At 46.5% G+C, this 15670-nt stretch overlaps 1 long non-coding RNA gene across 1 annotated transcript in view; it reads right to left on the reverse strand.

The window, feature by feature from the left end:
• The window catches only part of LOC138752681 (uncharacterized), an 86559-nt gene that overhangs the window by 19680 nt on the left and 51209 nt on the right, over nt 1-15670 (reverse strand). The window lies entirely within an intron of this gene.

Here is a 15670-nt window from a genome sequence, read left to right on the forward strand (position 1 = left end):
ACAATGTGGGGGATTGGGAATTTATCGGAGCCGAGATGCAGCGGCTGCTCAAAGAAAATATCATTGAGCCTAGCAACAGCCCATGGAGAGCCCAGGTGGTAGTCATGAAAGGGGAAGAAAAGTCCAGGCTAGTGATTTTGACTATAGCCAAACATTTAATCATTTCACACTCTTGGACGTGTATCCTTTCCCTCAAATTTCAGACTTGGTAAACAAAATTGTGTCGGGTCTATTCAACCATCAACCTGAAAGTGTATACCATCAGTTACCGATCTGTTCCGAGAACTGCCCCTACACAAAATTTGAGGCAGATAGAATGCTCTTATCAGTTCTGGAGGGTCCCTTTTGGTATCACCAATGGGATTTCGGTCTTCCAGAAGCAGATGGACATAATAGTCGATTATTACAGGTTGAAGGCCACATTCCCTTATCTCAACAACATCATTTGTGGATGCTCTCTGGAAGACCATGACGCCAACCTCCAGAGATTTCTCTGCACAGCCAAGGCCCTGAACCTCATTTACAACTCCAGTAAGTGCGTGTTCCAGACTAAACATCTAACAATCCTGGGCTATGTGGTGAATAATGGCATCATTGGCCTTGACCACAATCGAATGTTAGACCTCCTGACCCCAAGGAGTATGAAAGGCTTAAGCAAGTGCCTGGGATTCTTCTCCTACTATACCCAGTGAGTCCCTCACTATGCAGAAAAGGTCCGCCCTCTCTTAAAGTCCACCTCTTTCCCATTGTTGGCCGAAGCCCAGGTAGCTTTCGACTACATTCGGAGCTACATTGCAAAGGCCACCATGCATGTGGTAAACAAGAATGCATCCTTAACCAGGCAGGCAGGCCAGTTGCCTTTTTCTACTGCACCCTACAAGGCCACGAGCTTCGCAACCCATCAGTGGAGAAAGAGACTCAAGCCATTGAAGAGGCCATCAGGCACTGGAGGCATTACCTGGCCAGCAGAAAATTTACATTGCTCTCTGACCTGTGATCAGTGGCATTCATGTTTAATAATCCATAAAGGGGAAAAATAAAAAATGATAAGATTGCTAGGTGGAGGATCGAATTCTTCACCTGTAATGATGACATAGTATACAGGCCAGGTACACTTAATGAACCTCCAGATGCCCTGTCAAGAGGAAGCTGCATCTTTGTACACACCAGCCAGTTGCGGTCACTGCAGATGAGCTTTGCCACCCAGGCATCACCCAAATGGATCATTTCATCAAGGCACCCAACCTGCCCTACTCTGTTGAGGACATCAGGGAGATGACCAGGTCCTGCCAGGTCTGCGCTGAGTGCAATTCGCACTTCTACCACCCCAACAAAATGCACCTGATACAGGCATCCCACCCCTCAAATGACTCAGTGTCGATTTCAAGGGTCCCCTCCCTTCCATCAAAAGAAACATGTACTTTCTCAATGTTATCGAGGAGTATTCACATTTTCCATTTGCCATCCCCTGCCCAGACATGACCTCCACCATGGTCATCACAGCCTTGCACTCTATTTTCACCCCGTATGGGTATCCCAGCTATATCCATAGCAACTAGGGCTCATCATTTATGAGCAAAGAGCTACGCCAGTACCTGTTCATCCTGCGTTGCCTCAAGAATGATGACTAACTACAATCCCTGGGGGAACGGACAAGATGAAAAAGAGAACAAGACAGTATGGAAGGCCATGGAATTGGCTCTCTGGTCCAAAGGCCTTCCAGACTCAAACTGTCAAGAACTCCTATCCATGGTGCTTCACTCCATAAGGTCAACTTGTGAGTCACATTCCCATGCACAATGGCATGTTGACAATTCCTAGTTAGTCTTTGCCTGCCTAAATGAAGGTAGTTCCTGCCTCTCAGAATCCCCTCCAGTAACTTACCTGTAGTGCGCGTCAAAAGAACCAATGACTTGTTGATCCAAACCAAGGCTTTTATTAACTAAAAGACTGAAGCATACCAGAATGACCTGGTCTGGCTAGGAGCAATCCTTTAAGATCTGCCAGTAGGTGTGGCTACACTCTCAGCCAATCACAGTCATCCTACACTACCATCTGTACATATGTACATATACACATTGGTGATAGAATCTGTACTATCACATTACCCATGACTGATGTTGACATCACTGGTCTCACACCTCTTATTAAAAAAGGACACCCTCCTGTCTTAGAGCCACATGGCTAACAATGATGCAAATATTGCTACCAGGACCCAACAGCTCCTTTATAGTCCCCCACAGTGTTGTCAGATGTATATAGTACATAGAGCATAACACAATACAGGCCATTCAGCCCACGACGTGTGCCGACCCATGTAAACCGACTCCACAACAATCTAATGCTGGGACTGATCAGGTCCCAGAGACTGATCTACCTTAAAGCCTGTTAAGAGTCCTTCTTTTGCAATATGATACACCCACAGATGTTGCCTGACCCATTGAGTTCCTCTAGGAATCTTTTGTTCAGTATTCCAGTGTCTGCACGATTTGTGTTTCTCTGCCACTATTCCTCAGCTACCATCACCTCCTCCACAGTCATCACAGATGGGGAAAAAAGTCAGTGAAGAGGTCGCCCATCTGCTGTGTCTCCTCATATAGATGGCCACCTTAACCCCTAAAGGGGCTTATTCTCTAACGAGTTAAGATCCTCTACCTTTTGGCTTGACAATGTTCCCCTGGTAGCACGTTGAGGAGTGTTTGGGTCTATCTGTGAGTTTAATGTTTTCCCAAGGGCACGGATCTAAACACAAGGATTTAATTCTGTTTTCAGGGCCAAGGTAGCTGAAGGCATGGCTATCAGTGATGGAAGCATATAAATGAGGCATGACTGAGTGTTGTCAAGCAGTGGGAAGTGTGTGTGTGTGTGAAAGCAATGAAGTCATGGCAGGATTTGAATGCAACAATGAGAATATTCAATCCAACACATTGTTTCTCAAAAGGCATGGTTAGTGTAGTGCACACATGTTAAACTCTGGCCCGCGGGCCAATATTTGGCCCGCAAGATCATATCAAAAATGTATTAGAGGTGGCCCGCTGGCCGCTGCACCAGTATAACGCATGCACAGTAACCGCTGTGTCCCAGGGTGAGAGAGAGAGAGAAAAATCCTGGTCCTTGAAAAGTAGTGGTGGGTGGTTTTATAAACACGCTATCATGTCCCCCCACCCACCCCCCCACCGCAGCGTACCCTGGCCGGTGTCAGGGGAAGCCAAGGCCGCTTCCCAGCGCCCGGAACCCCAGTGGTACAGCGTTTCTTGGAGCTGCAGATGGAGTTGGGACGCCAGAGGGAAGATTGGGGCTCCCCGCTGGGCGATGGGGGCGCCGGCCGCCCGGCGCCTTCCCACCGGACCAGCGGTGGGTGCCCGGAGTACACGTGGAGAGCGAGGCTGGTCGGGCAGGTAGGGTGGAACCCCCCGCCAATCTCGGGAGTGGCGTGGGCTGAATCGGGATTAGCCGCGCTCACCTGCTCCTCCACCGCTGACCGGGATCCCAGCGCGGTCCTGAGCGCGGAGACTGCCCTGGAAAGGTCCTGGGACACCGGCAAGGAAAGAAAAGGGGGATCCGGGAGAAACACAGCAGGTCAAAGGGGAGTACGAGAGAAACTCAGCAGGTCAAGGGGGAGAGGTCCGGGAGAAACTCAGAAGGTCAAGGGGAGGGGGTCCGGGAGAAACTCAGCAGGTCAAGGGGGGTCCGGGAGAAACTCAGCAGGTCAAGGGAGGTCCGGGAGAAACTCAGCAGGTCAAGGGGGGTCCGGAAGAAACTCAACAGGTCAAAGGGGATCCGGGAGAAACTCAGCAGGTCAAGGGAGGTCCGGGAGAAACTCAGCAGGTCAAGGGGGGTCCGGGAGAAACTCAGCAGGTCAAGGGGGGTCCGGGAGAAACTCAGCAGGTCTAGGGGGGTCCAGGAGAAACTCAGCAGGTCAAGAGGGGTCCGGCAGAAGCTCAGGGGGGGCTTGACCTCGCCAGGACCGTTGCCCACTCCCCATCCCTGCCGCAGGCCAACCCGCGACTCATGGTGACGGGGCCGCTGATCTGCCGAGATGCCCCCTGCAGCGAGAGCCGATGCCCCCGCACTGTCGTTGTCCAACCCGATCGCCCGCAAACCCCGCCCTCCCGCACACAGGCCTGAGTAAGGATTATGAACTTTAATCTCAGGATAAAACGATCTTCCAATAGTTTCATGTCACAGTGATAAATATATTCCTGGTTAAAAATGGTCCTGCATCTGGATACAAGCTCATTAGGCATAAAACTTGAAAAGTGTGTAAATCAAAGGATATCTGTACCAATGGAAAAAGGGCATGGCAAATAACCCTGCTAGAGTTCATGCCCACAATCAGTCACCCATTTGATTGTTTCAGGAATCATGTTATTCTCCCAAATTTTCAATAGCCCTCAGATTTTACTATTCGACAGCACACTAGCAACATTTGACAAATCCTCTATAGAGAAATATTATTTATTGAATATTTTATTTCTCATTTGTTAATGCTTCTGGAAAGAGTTTATCCAAAACTATTATTAAACATTTATTTTAATAAGAAAAAGTTTAACATTACATATGTTGAAAGAAGAGAAAACATGCAGATGTTGTTGAAAATTTTCAATAAATATTTAGTTCGGCCCTCGACTTAGTCCAAGTTTTTAATTTTGGCCCTCCGTGAATTTGAGTTTGACATCCCTGGTGTAGTGGTTTGCTTGATGCTATTACAGAGCTAGTGACCTGGGCTTGTATCCAGCGCTGACTGAAAGGAGTTTGTACGTTCTGTCTGTGACCTGCGTGGGTTTCCTCTAGGTACTCTGGTTTCCTCCCACATTCCAAACACGTAAGGGATGAGAAGATTAATTGGTCATATGAATGTATTTGGGCTGTGCAGCCTCATGGGCTGGAAGGGCCTGTTTCCGTGCTGTTTATCTAAATCTCAAAGTAATGTCGAAGATCTTCATCATTTTTTACCCATCCTTTTGGTTGTTCACCAGCCCATCCCCCATGTCTATCTCTATATATTTCTGTACTTTGGCAAACCTGGAGGACTGAGATGGGAAGTTAATTTGGAAGCCATTGCTGAAACAACATAGACTTGGTTTGTTAAAACACTTGCCCTCAAAGTTGATGAGGTGATGATCATGTGTTGGAATGATATGGATGGTCCTTTGGTACTTGTTCGTGATCTTGGTCAGAACAATGACAAGACTGATAAGGTGGGGGTGCCAGAAGTCTCAGCAGTAGGCAGTGTGCAGAAGCTTAATCGGGGAACATGCTGGAGATAGTTATGCCAGCTGCTGTTACAGATGTGTTGCCAACCCTGACCATTAGGTAATTGCACCATTCATGGAAAGAGGCTCGATGTCATCTATCAATCTTGAAAATGGGTCCCAATGCAAAATGTTCACTGATCATCTCTCTCTCTCTCTCTCTCTCTCTCTCTCTCTCTCTCTCCATGGACACTGCCTGACTGGCTGATCCCCTCCAGCTCCTCTTCATTTATCCACGATTGCAACACCTACAGGCTTTGTGTTCCTCCTGAGATTATTACATTTCATATCAGTAGACAAAATTAAAACTCAAAAGTCTGCAGACACCATAGATGATGCAAAAGTACAATGCTGAAGAAACTCAGCATGTAAAACAATGTACTTAGTACATTAAAACACACACAAATGCTGGAGAAACTCAGCAGGTCAAGCAGTGCCTTTATGTAGCAAAGGTGAAGATACATCACTATCTTTAGGGCTTGAGCCCTTCATCAAGGTGTGGGGGAATATGAGAGATGTTTGAACAAAAGGGGGAAGGGGGGAGGGGGTCAGAAACACAGTGGGGAGGAGTGTAGGCTAGGTGGAGAGAGAAAAGAAGTAGAAACTGGAATAACTAGTTAAGGTGGGGGGGGGGGAGGGGGGGAAAGGCAAGCTGATCAGTGGAATGCAGTGAACTCAGTGTTCATACCCTGGGGTTGGTGAGTGCCCAGACAAAAAATGATGGGTTGATCCTCCAATCTGCAGGTGGTCAGGGTGGGGTAGTGTGAAAGGGCATGGACAGATGTGTGGGCTTGAGAGTGTGACTCAGAAGTGAAATGGTTGGCTACGAGGAGGTTGCTTTTATTGCGGACGGAGAGGAGGTGCTGGGCAAAGCAATCTCCTAATCTGCGACCGGTCTTTCTGACGTAGGGAAGGTCACAGAGGGGACACCGGATGCAGTAAATGAGTTATTTGGAGGTACAGATGAAGTGTTGCTTCACCTGAAAGTTCTGTTTTGGGAGGAGGTGGTGTGCAGGTATTAAACTTCCTGCAGACACAGTGGAAGGTGGGAGTGGATAGGTAGAGAAGGAGAAGAAGGTAATAGGTGGATAAGGGAGGGAGAGAGCAGCAGCAAGCAGGGGGCGGAGGGATGGGGCTGGAGAGCTAAAGGAAAGAAGAAAAAAGGAAAGGGAAGGGAGAATGGAGAGTAGGTTTGCAGAAACCAGAGCAGTAGATGTTGAGACCATCTACTTGAAATGTTGGTTATGTTCAATGTTGGAAACCTGCAGTCAGACGAAGCGAGAGGAAACTTCCAGGCAAACCTCAAAGCAAAGCTCGACGATGCAATCTGCCTCACGGACCCGTCCCCTGAAACCCTCTGGGATCAGTTGAAGACTACCATACTGCAATCCACTGAAGAGGTACTGGGCTTCTCCTCCAGGAAAAACAAGGACTGGTTCGACGAAAACAGCCAGGAAATCCAGGAGCTGCTGGCAAAGAAGCGAGCTGCCCACCAGGCTCACCTTACAAAGCCGTCCTGTCCAGAGAAGAAACAAGCCTTCCGTCGCGCATGCAGCCATCTTCAGCGCAAACTCCGGGAGATCCAAAATGAGTGGTGGACTAGCCTCGCCAAGCGAACCCAGCTCAGCGCGGACATTGGCGACTTCAGGGGTTTCTACGAGGCTCTAAAGGCTGTGTACGGCCCCTCACCCCAAGTCCAAAGCCCGCTGCGCAGCTCAGACGGCAAAGTCCTCCTCAGCGACAAGATCTCCATCCTCAACCGATGGTCAGAGCACTTCCAATCTCTTTTCAGTGCCAACCGCTCAGTCCAAGATTCCGCCCTGCTCCAGCTCCCTCAACAGCCCCTAAGGCTAGAGCTGGATGAGGTCCTCACCCAGGATGAGACATATAAGGCAATCGAACAACTGAAAAGTGGCAAAGCAGCAGGTATGGATGGAATCCCCCCAGATGTCTGGAAGGCTGGCGGCAAAACTCTGCATGTCAAACTGCATGAGTTTTTCAAGCTTTGTTGGGACCAAGGAAAACTGCCTCAGGACCTTCGTGATGCCACCATCATCACCCTGTACAAAAACAAAGGCGAGAAATCAGACTGCTCAAACTACAGGGGAATCACGCTGCTCTCCGTTGCAGGCAAAATCTTCGCTAGGATTCTCCTAAATAGAATAATACCTAGTGTCGCCGAGAATATTCTCCCAGAATCACAGTGCGGCTTTCGCGCAAACAGAGGAACTACTGACATGGTCTTTGCCCTCAGACAGCTCCAAGAAAAGTGCAGAGAACAAAACAAAGGACTCTACATCACCTTTGTTGACCTCACCAAAGCCTTCGACACCGTGAGCAGGAAAGGGCTTTGGCAAATACTAGAGCGCATCGGATGCCCCCCAAAGTTCCTCAACATGATTATCCAACTGCACGAAAACCAACAAGGTCGGGTCAGATACAGCAATGAGCTCTCTGAACCCTTCTCCATTAACAATGGCGTGAAGCAAGGCTGTGATCTCGCACCAACCCTCTTTTCAATCTTCTTCAGCATGATGCTGAAACAAGCCATGAAAGACCTCAACAATGAAGACGCTGTTTACATCCGGTAACGCACGGATGGCAGTCTCTTCAATCTGAGGCGCTTGCAAGCTCACACCAAGACACAAGAGAAACTTATCCGTGAACTACTCTTTGCAGACGATGCCGCTTTAGTTGCCCATTCAGAGCCAGCTCTTCAGCGCTTGACGTCCTGTTTTGCAGAAACTGCCAAAAAATTTGGCCTGGAAGTCAGCCTGAAGAAAACTGAGGTCCTCCATCAGCCAGCTCCCTACCATGACTACCAGCCCCCCCACATCTCCATCGGGCAAACAAAACTCAAAACGGTCAACCAGTTTACCTATCTCGGCTGCACCATTTCATCTGATGCAAGGATCAACAACGAGATGGACAACAGACTCGCCAAGGCAAATAGCGCCTTTGGAAGACTACACAAAAGAGTCTGGAAAAACAACCAACTGAAAAACCTCACAAAGATAAGCGTATACAGAGCCGTTGTCATACCCACACTCCTGTTCGGCTCCGAATCATGGGTCCTCTACCGGCATCACCTACGGCTCCTAGAACGCTTCCACCAGCATTGTCTTCGCTCCATCCTCAACATTCATTGGAGCGCTTTCATCCCTAATGTCGAAGTACTCAAGATGGCAGAGGTTGACAGTATCGAGTCCACGCTGCTGAAGATCCAGCTGCGCTGGGTGGGTCACGTCTCCAGAATGGAGGACCATCGCCTTCCCAAGATCGTGTTATATGGCGAGCTCTCCACTGGCCAACGTGACAGAGGTGCACCAAAGAAAAGATACAAGGACTGCCTAAAGAAATCTCTTGGTGCCTGCCACATTGACCACCGCCAGTGGGCTGATATCGCCTCAAACCGTGCATCTTGGCGCCTCACAGTTTGGCGGGCAGCAACCTCCTTTGAAGAAGACCGCAGAGCCCACCTCACTGACAAAAGGCAAAGGAGGAAAATCCCAACACCCAACCCCAACCAACCAATTTTCCCCTGCAACCGCTGCAACCGTGTCTGCCTGTCCCGCATCGGACTTGTCAGCCATCAACAAGCCTGCAGCTGACGTGGACATTTACCCCCTCCATAAATCTTCGTCCGCGAAGCCAAGCCAAAGATAGAGTAGATAGCTTGATGAAAGCCTTGAGCCCTAAACGTTGGTTATGTACCTTTATCTTTGCTATATAAAGGACACTGTTTGACCTGCTGAGTTCCTCTAACATTGTGGTTTTACTTCAACCTCGGTGTCTGCAGACTTTTGTGTTTTACTTGATGCATGACCAGGATTGTTCATTCTCCATAGCCTCAGTTTCCAGACTGAGCCTTCAATTTTCATTGAAAGAGTGAAGCTTTATTGATTACAATACCACCAGTTACATCATTGTTTTACAATATTTTTATCTTGTCCATTTATGGGCATCAGAGTTATCGTAGTGGATTAGCACAATCCTATTACAGTGCCAGATGCTCAGATTTGAATCCTCGACTGTCTGTAAGGAGTTTGCACGTTTTCCCCATGTCTGTGTGTTTCTTCCAGGTTGTCCGGTTTCCTCCCATGTTCCAAAGTAGATTAATTGAGTGTAATTGGGAGGCGCGGGATTGTGGACCGAAAGGGCCAGTTACCATCCTATATTTCTTATCTCTTGGGTGTTCCCAATTAAAGGATTTCATTCAGGTTTCTTACATCTGAAAGGAGGTCATTTAGCCCATTAAATCTGCACACCTTCAAAGAACAATTTAATTGGTCCCCTTTCTCTGTCACTCCTTCGCATCCCTGGAATATCGCCACCTACAAATACTTAACCACATTTGTTCTGAACTGAGGTGTTTGTTCCATGTGCTTCTCCTGTCAGTTGGAGATGGTTGATGGAAGACTAAGGCTGGATCCCTGGGCAGTACTGAGAGTTCTGAGAGCAAGCATGATCTGCTAACATTGTAGACACAGTGAGTTATTAATTTCCTGCTCTGGTGGCTGGGCCATTGTTGGAACCCTTGAATTTGAGTAGTCTGAGGGTCTCCTGGATTGTCAGGTTCGTCACCATCCCTCATCTTTTGGAGAAGCTGGCGACAAGGAGAAGGATGGCTTTGTTCCTCTCACTCAATGTTTCTCAACCTTCCTTCACCCACATATCCCTCCTTCAGTGTTCTTTCACTCACCACAAGCCCCTTCCCAGACCACCAAGATGATTTTTGCTTTGTTTTGATAGGAACAGTTAGGGTTAGGGTTAAAATTTAGAAACCCTGTGAGAATTTTCAGTTTTGCCATCCATTGATTGACTTTGTTTCAGACATTCCTTGTTTATTTTATCAGTAAATACTTGTCTTCACCAAGGGCCACCTACATCAGACCTGGGGCCACCTGTGGTTCACCGACCATAAGTTGAGAAGTACTGCCCCAGCACAGACAACAATGACTTCAAGTCAGTATCAAGTTCAAGTCTATTATCACCCGATTGTACAAGTTCAACCTGATGAAACAGTGTTCTCTGATCCTTGGTGCAAGAACATGCAGACATACAACTAGACATAACATACATATAAATAATACACACGAGGTACATAGATACATATTTAAAAATAAATAAATAATTATTGTGTAATGGCCAACAAAGTATATAAACTCTATCTATCTCTTTGCTCTATCCATTGTTCCACACTCTATTTGCTTTCAAAATAACTCTTGAAATTATAGACCATTGAGCTTGATGTCAGTAGTAGGTAAATTATTGGAAGATGTTCGAACAGATAAAATGTACAAGTATTTGGATAGCCAGGGACTGATTAGGGATAGAATGAAACACCATAGTCTGCAGACACTGTGATGGGAGTTAGAAACACACCGAAATGCTGGAGGAACACAACCAGCTTTTCAGCATCCATATATTACAAAGATAGATTGCAGACGTTTCGGGCCCGAGCCCTCCTTCAAGGAATAAGTCAATAAATTAAGGATAAGTCAACATGCTTTGTGGCGATAGTTCATGTTTCACCAATCTTATAGAGTTTTTAGAGGAGGTTGCCAGGAAAGTGATGTTGTCTTCATGGACTTTAGTAAAGCCTTTGACTACATAGGAGATTAGTCAGGAAGAATCCTTTTGAGTATGTGGAGGCATCCACCCTTCTGAACTTGACTGGTTATGGAGTTCTGCTTTCTCACCCCCACCCCATCTCCCAGTCCCCAAGGATCTAATACCATGCTGTCTTTGCTTCCCTGATATTAGATTAAGTTATGCTGCTGGGAATGATGGGTATCAGGGATCTGTAACCATATCGGGAGTGCTGCCCGCTACCTGTTCATGAAATAAGTGGCTTCATGTCTGAACGCAACAGATCTTTGGTGGCCAGGAAACCAAAGTATGTGTTTAGCATGCTGGTGGTGTTCCAAAGCCAACAACATAGATGGAGGTCATCAACAGTGAGAGAGAAGTAATATTCTTGCTGATAATTTAACATCTTGCCTCTTTCAGTTTACAACAGTGGTTTTGAAACTGCCCCTCTAAGTTCACATTCCACCTTAAGCAATCCTATACCATAGGTTCTCTGTCATTAGTAAGGGATTGCTTAAGTTGGTATGCGAGTGGGAAAAAAGTTTGAAAACCACTGTTTTTATCGTACCTAATTGACTCATTATGTGCATGGTTTCATAACTCCAAAGGAAATGGGCCAATGACATTTTTTCTTAAGCAAAGGATCCAACCTGCAAGGGGGGGGGGGTCTAGAGCAGTGATTCTCAACCTTCCCTTTGCACTCACATACCACCTTAAGCAATCCCTTACACATCACAGAATACCGATGGCATAAGGATTACTTAAGGTGGAATGTGAGTTTAGGGGGGTAGTTTGAAAACCACTGGTTTACTCTTCTGTACCAATGTGTCTCCAAGTGCCAAACACCATCGTCCAACCTGGAGGAAAATGATGCATGGTACACAAGGGTGGCCTATGCTCTTTGTCTGAAAAGTGATATGACTAGCAGTCATCCAGTTTTATGCCACTGCCAACCACCACACCCCCCCCCCCACCCCCACCCCCACCACCACCCCGCAGGTTGGATCTCTTTCTACTGCCAGAAGAAACAGAGCTGAGCTTGGGAACAAATGTTGTGGAAAAGCTCATCAGAGAATTCCACATCCTCCCACTGAAGGGGTGAATGGATCTCTGGAATTCTGGATTTGTATTCTCCAGCATAATGGGCTCTTGACACTGAAGCACTAAATTCATACACCCACCAGTCTTTACACAAGACTTTATTCACACTTTCTACTGAAGATTTGAAAACACAGGACACAAAACAGTTCAGTACTGGAACAGGCCCTTTTCCCCGCATGTCAGTGCTGAACATGATGTCTGAATTAAACTAAATCTCTGTTGCTTGCACCAGATCGATATCCCTACATCTCCTTCATATTCATGGGTCTATCCAAAAGCCTCTTAGGTAGCAGTATTGTTTCTGTTCCAGGCACCCACCACTCTCTGTGTAAAATATTGTCCCCATACATCTCCCTTAAACTTCCTTTCCACCCCCCCCACTCACCATGTTCTCCAGTGTGTGTCACTTTTTCCCTGGGGAAAAGATTCTGACTATCCATACCTAGCAATGCCTCTTGTGATTTAATAACCTCCATCAGGTTTCCTCTTAGCCTCCAACTCTCCAGAGAAAACAACTCAAGGTTGTCCAACCTCTCCTCATAGCTAAACCAAGCAATATCCTGGTAAACCTCATCTACACCTTTTCCAAAGCCTCCACATCCTTCCTTTATTGGGTCGACTAGAATTGTACGCAGTATATCAAGTGCAGGCCTGATCAGTTTTATATCATTGCAATTATTTTTATATTTCCTTATTTGTAAACTCCACGCATGCCATTCACCTTCCTCACCATCCTATCTTCTTTCAGGGAGCTATGGACCTGGGCCGTCTGTACATCAATGTTTTTAAGAATCCTACCATTAAATGATGGGCCAAAATAAGTAAAATCAGTTTGGGTTGTAAAATGCTCTGCCCAAGACCACAAAAGAGTTGTGAACACAACTCCGATCATCATTCAAATCTCCCTCCCTTCCACTGACTGCATCTGTACCCCCTGGTGTCTTAGGAAAGCTCCCAGCATATGACATGACCCATCCCACCCTGGCCATGCACTCCTCTCCTCCTTCCTGTCAGACAGAAGATACAGGGGCTTCAAAAAAAGTTTCTCACTGTTCCAACTATTTGAAGAGCTCCTGAGTGTGTCACTGAATTCTCCCAACAGAGGCAAGCCTCATCAATAGCCAATGTGAATGGTGTTAGGAACACTGCAAAGGGAGGCATGAGGGTCTGGGCCAAGTTCAGCATTGAATCCAATGGGAACAGAAGTAGTGGGGCCACTGGGCACTGCAGGGGGTGGGGGGGGGGGCGGTGTCAAATACTGAACAGGGCTGGGGATGGGACAGGGAATGTGAACAAGACCTTCCACCCTTCTCCCATGTTGGTTATTGTCTCACTGCCATCATAATAACTATTCCTGATGCATCAAATAATTTGTATGCATTTGATGTAAAAAGTCAGTTGACAGGCCATAAATAGTTTTTAAAAATGTTAGAGCATTCCAGAATTCCTGTGTTTAGAGCCCATTAGGTTAGTGGCTGGATAAGTCACATTTGATCTCCTGGCTGAGCTTGTTTTTTTCTGTTTTCATTTCCTGGAATTTGGGACACATTGTTCTCTATTTTTTGGAAGAAATGTCCAGTTCAACAACTTTACTGCTTAACTCTGTCGATTAATGCCTCTGTTGCTCCCTGCCCATGAATGAATGGAAAGTCATCACTTTTTTCTCCCTCCTCTCCCTCCCTCTCCCACTTTGATAATGATCCTCATTTATTTTCATCTCACAAGGAGATGGGAGCAGAGGCCATTTGGTCCCTCAAGCCATATGATAGGCCTTCTCCCTTCTATGCCAGTTCCCTGATCTTTCAATAATTTATCCACCTACTATTCAAATTAGCATATCAGCTTGTGCAACATTATTGCAGTGCCAGGGATCTGGATTTGAATACAGCACTGTAATGAATATGAACGTTTTCCCCATGAACGTTTCTCAGGGTGCTCCGGTTTCCTCCCACCCTCCAAAAACATACAGTGCTGCTAGGTTAATCAGTCAGAATTGGACAGCACGGATTTCAATGGCTAGAATTATTTACCATGTTGTACATAATAAAAAAAAGATTCTTACAACTCCCTCTTTCATCCAAGGTACACTATTCCAAAGATTCACTATCCACTGGAGAAAGAAATTCCATCACAGATTAGGTTTAAAAGACCATCGCCCATCTGGTCATGATATCCCATTGTTTGTAACTCCACATTTAGATTATTTATTTTCTTTTGATTTCTCTGCTGAGGCACATGTCTCTGCACTTCCCCATGCGTCATGCATCCACTTTGAGCTGAGTTGCTCCAGCATTAACCATCAAGCTTGTTAATTTTGAGATCCTGATTGTCAGTCAACCTCTCGTCTGCCTTTTTTTTTCAATGACCATGTCATAGTGTAGCCAAGACGGGGTTCATCTGGTTACTCAAGAAGACAGAGGTCAGTGCTGCAACTGAGCATGCTTTCCTTGCAATTTTCAGATGCGGTGGAGATCCAAGTGATAGCCACGAGTAATGGGAGCAGGAGTCAGCCATCTGGCCCATCGAGCCTGCTCTGTCATTCAATAAGATCATGGCTGATCTGGCTGTCGATTCAGCTCCACCTACTTGACTTCCCTTAATCCCTCTATTATCTAAATCTTCAGACCCCCCCCCCCACCCCCCGCCCCAATATGCTATCTGACTATATCTTATCTTAAATATATTTACTGAAGCAACCTTGAATGGCTTGTTGGGTAGAGAATTCCACAGATTCACTACTCTAGAAAAAGCAGTTCCTCCTCATCCCTGTCCTAAATCTAATCTCCTGAATCTTGAGGCTATGTCCCTGAGTTCTAATCTCAGTTGCCAGTGCAAATAACTTCCCTGCCTCTATCTAATCTACACCTTTCATGTTTTTTAATGTTTCTGTCAAACTCCCCCCTTCGTTATTCTAAATTCCTATGGGTTTCCAGGGCTGTTCTGCCATCTGGAACATTTGGTATTGAAGTGATGACCTGTCAATCTCCCGTGGGAATTCAACACCATTGTCTCAACTGCAGTCGACATCCCTTCACAGGACAGACAATGAGAATCTCTACACAGTATTCAACAAGCATGCAACATGTCCTGATGCTTTCTCAGTCATAGTGATTTCAACCAGGCCACATTAAAGAAGGTCCTTCCAAACTAGTACCAGAACATATCCTACATCAGGGGTATCAGACACTCCTGACCAGGTATATAACACTCTCAAACACTCGACCACTGCTGCACCAGAGGTTTGAACACTCTCAAACACTGCTACATCAATGGATCAAACACTCTTGATCACTTCTAAACCAAGGGATCAAACACCCTCCATCATTGCAACACCACAATCAAGGATGTCGACTGCTCCATCCCATGCCCACACTTTGGAAAGTCAGTCTCTTTGGCCTTGGCACCTACTTCTTGCCGACAGAAAGTAAAGAGCAAGGAGCCAGCAGTGAAGATTGTATGGAGATGGTCAGAGTGGGGCAAAAATTGCCACAGTGTTCACCAATATCAGGTGTGTTCCTGAGACCTATCCAGGTGTCTCCTAACCAGAAGCCACGGATGAACTATGAGATCCATAAACTGTCCAGAGATTCACAAACATACAGAGAGACCAAGTACCATTTTTGCAAGGCCATTACCAGCACAAAGAGACAATTCTGGACGAAGCTGGAGCTCTGACAGATCCTTGACAGTTGTGGCAGGGCTCATCCATTGAGTAGAAAGAA

Source organism: Narcine bancroftii, chromosome 2 (genome assembly GCF_036971445.1).
Source record: "Narcine bancroftii isolate sNarBan1 chromosome 2, sNarBan1.hap1, whole genome shotgun sequence".
Classification (NCBI taxonomy): domain Eukaryota; kingdom Metazoa; phylum Chordata; class Chondrichthyes; order Torpediniformes; family Narcinidae; genus Narcine; species Narcine bancroftii.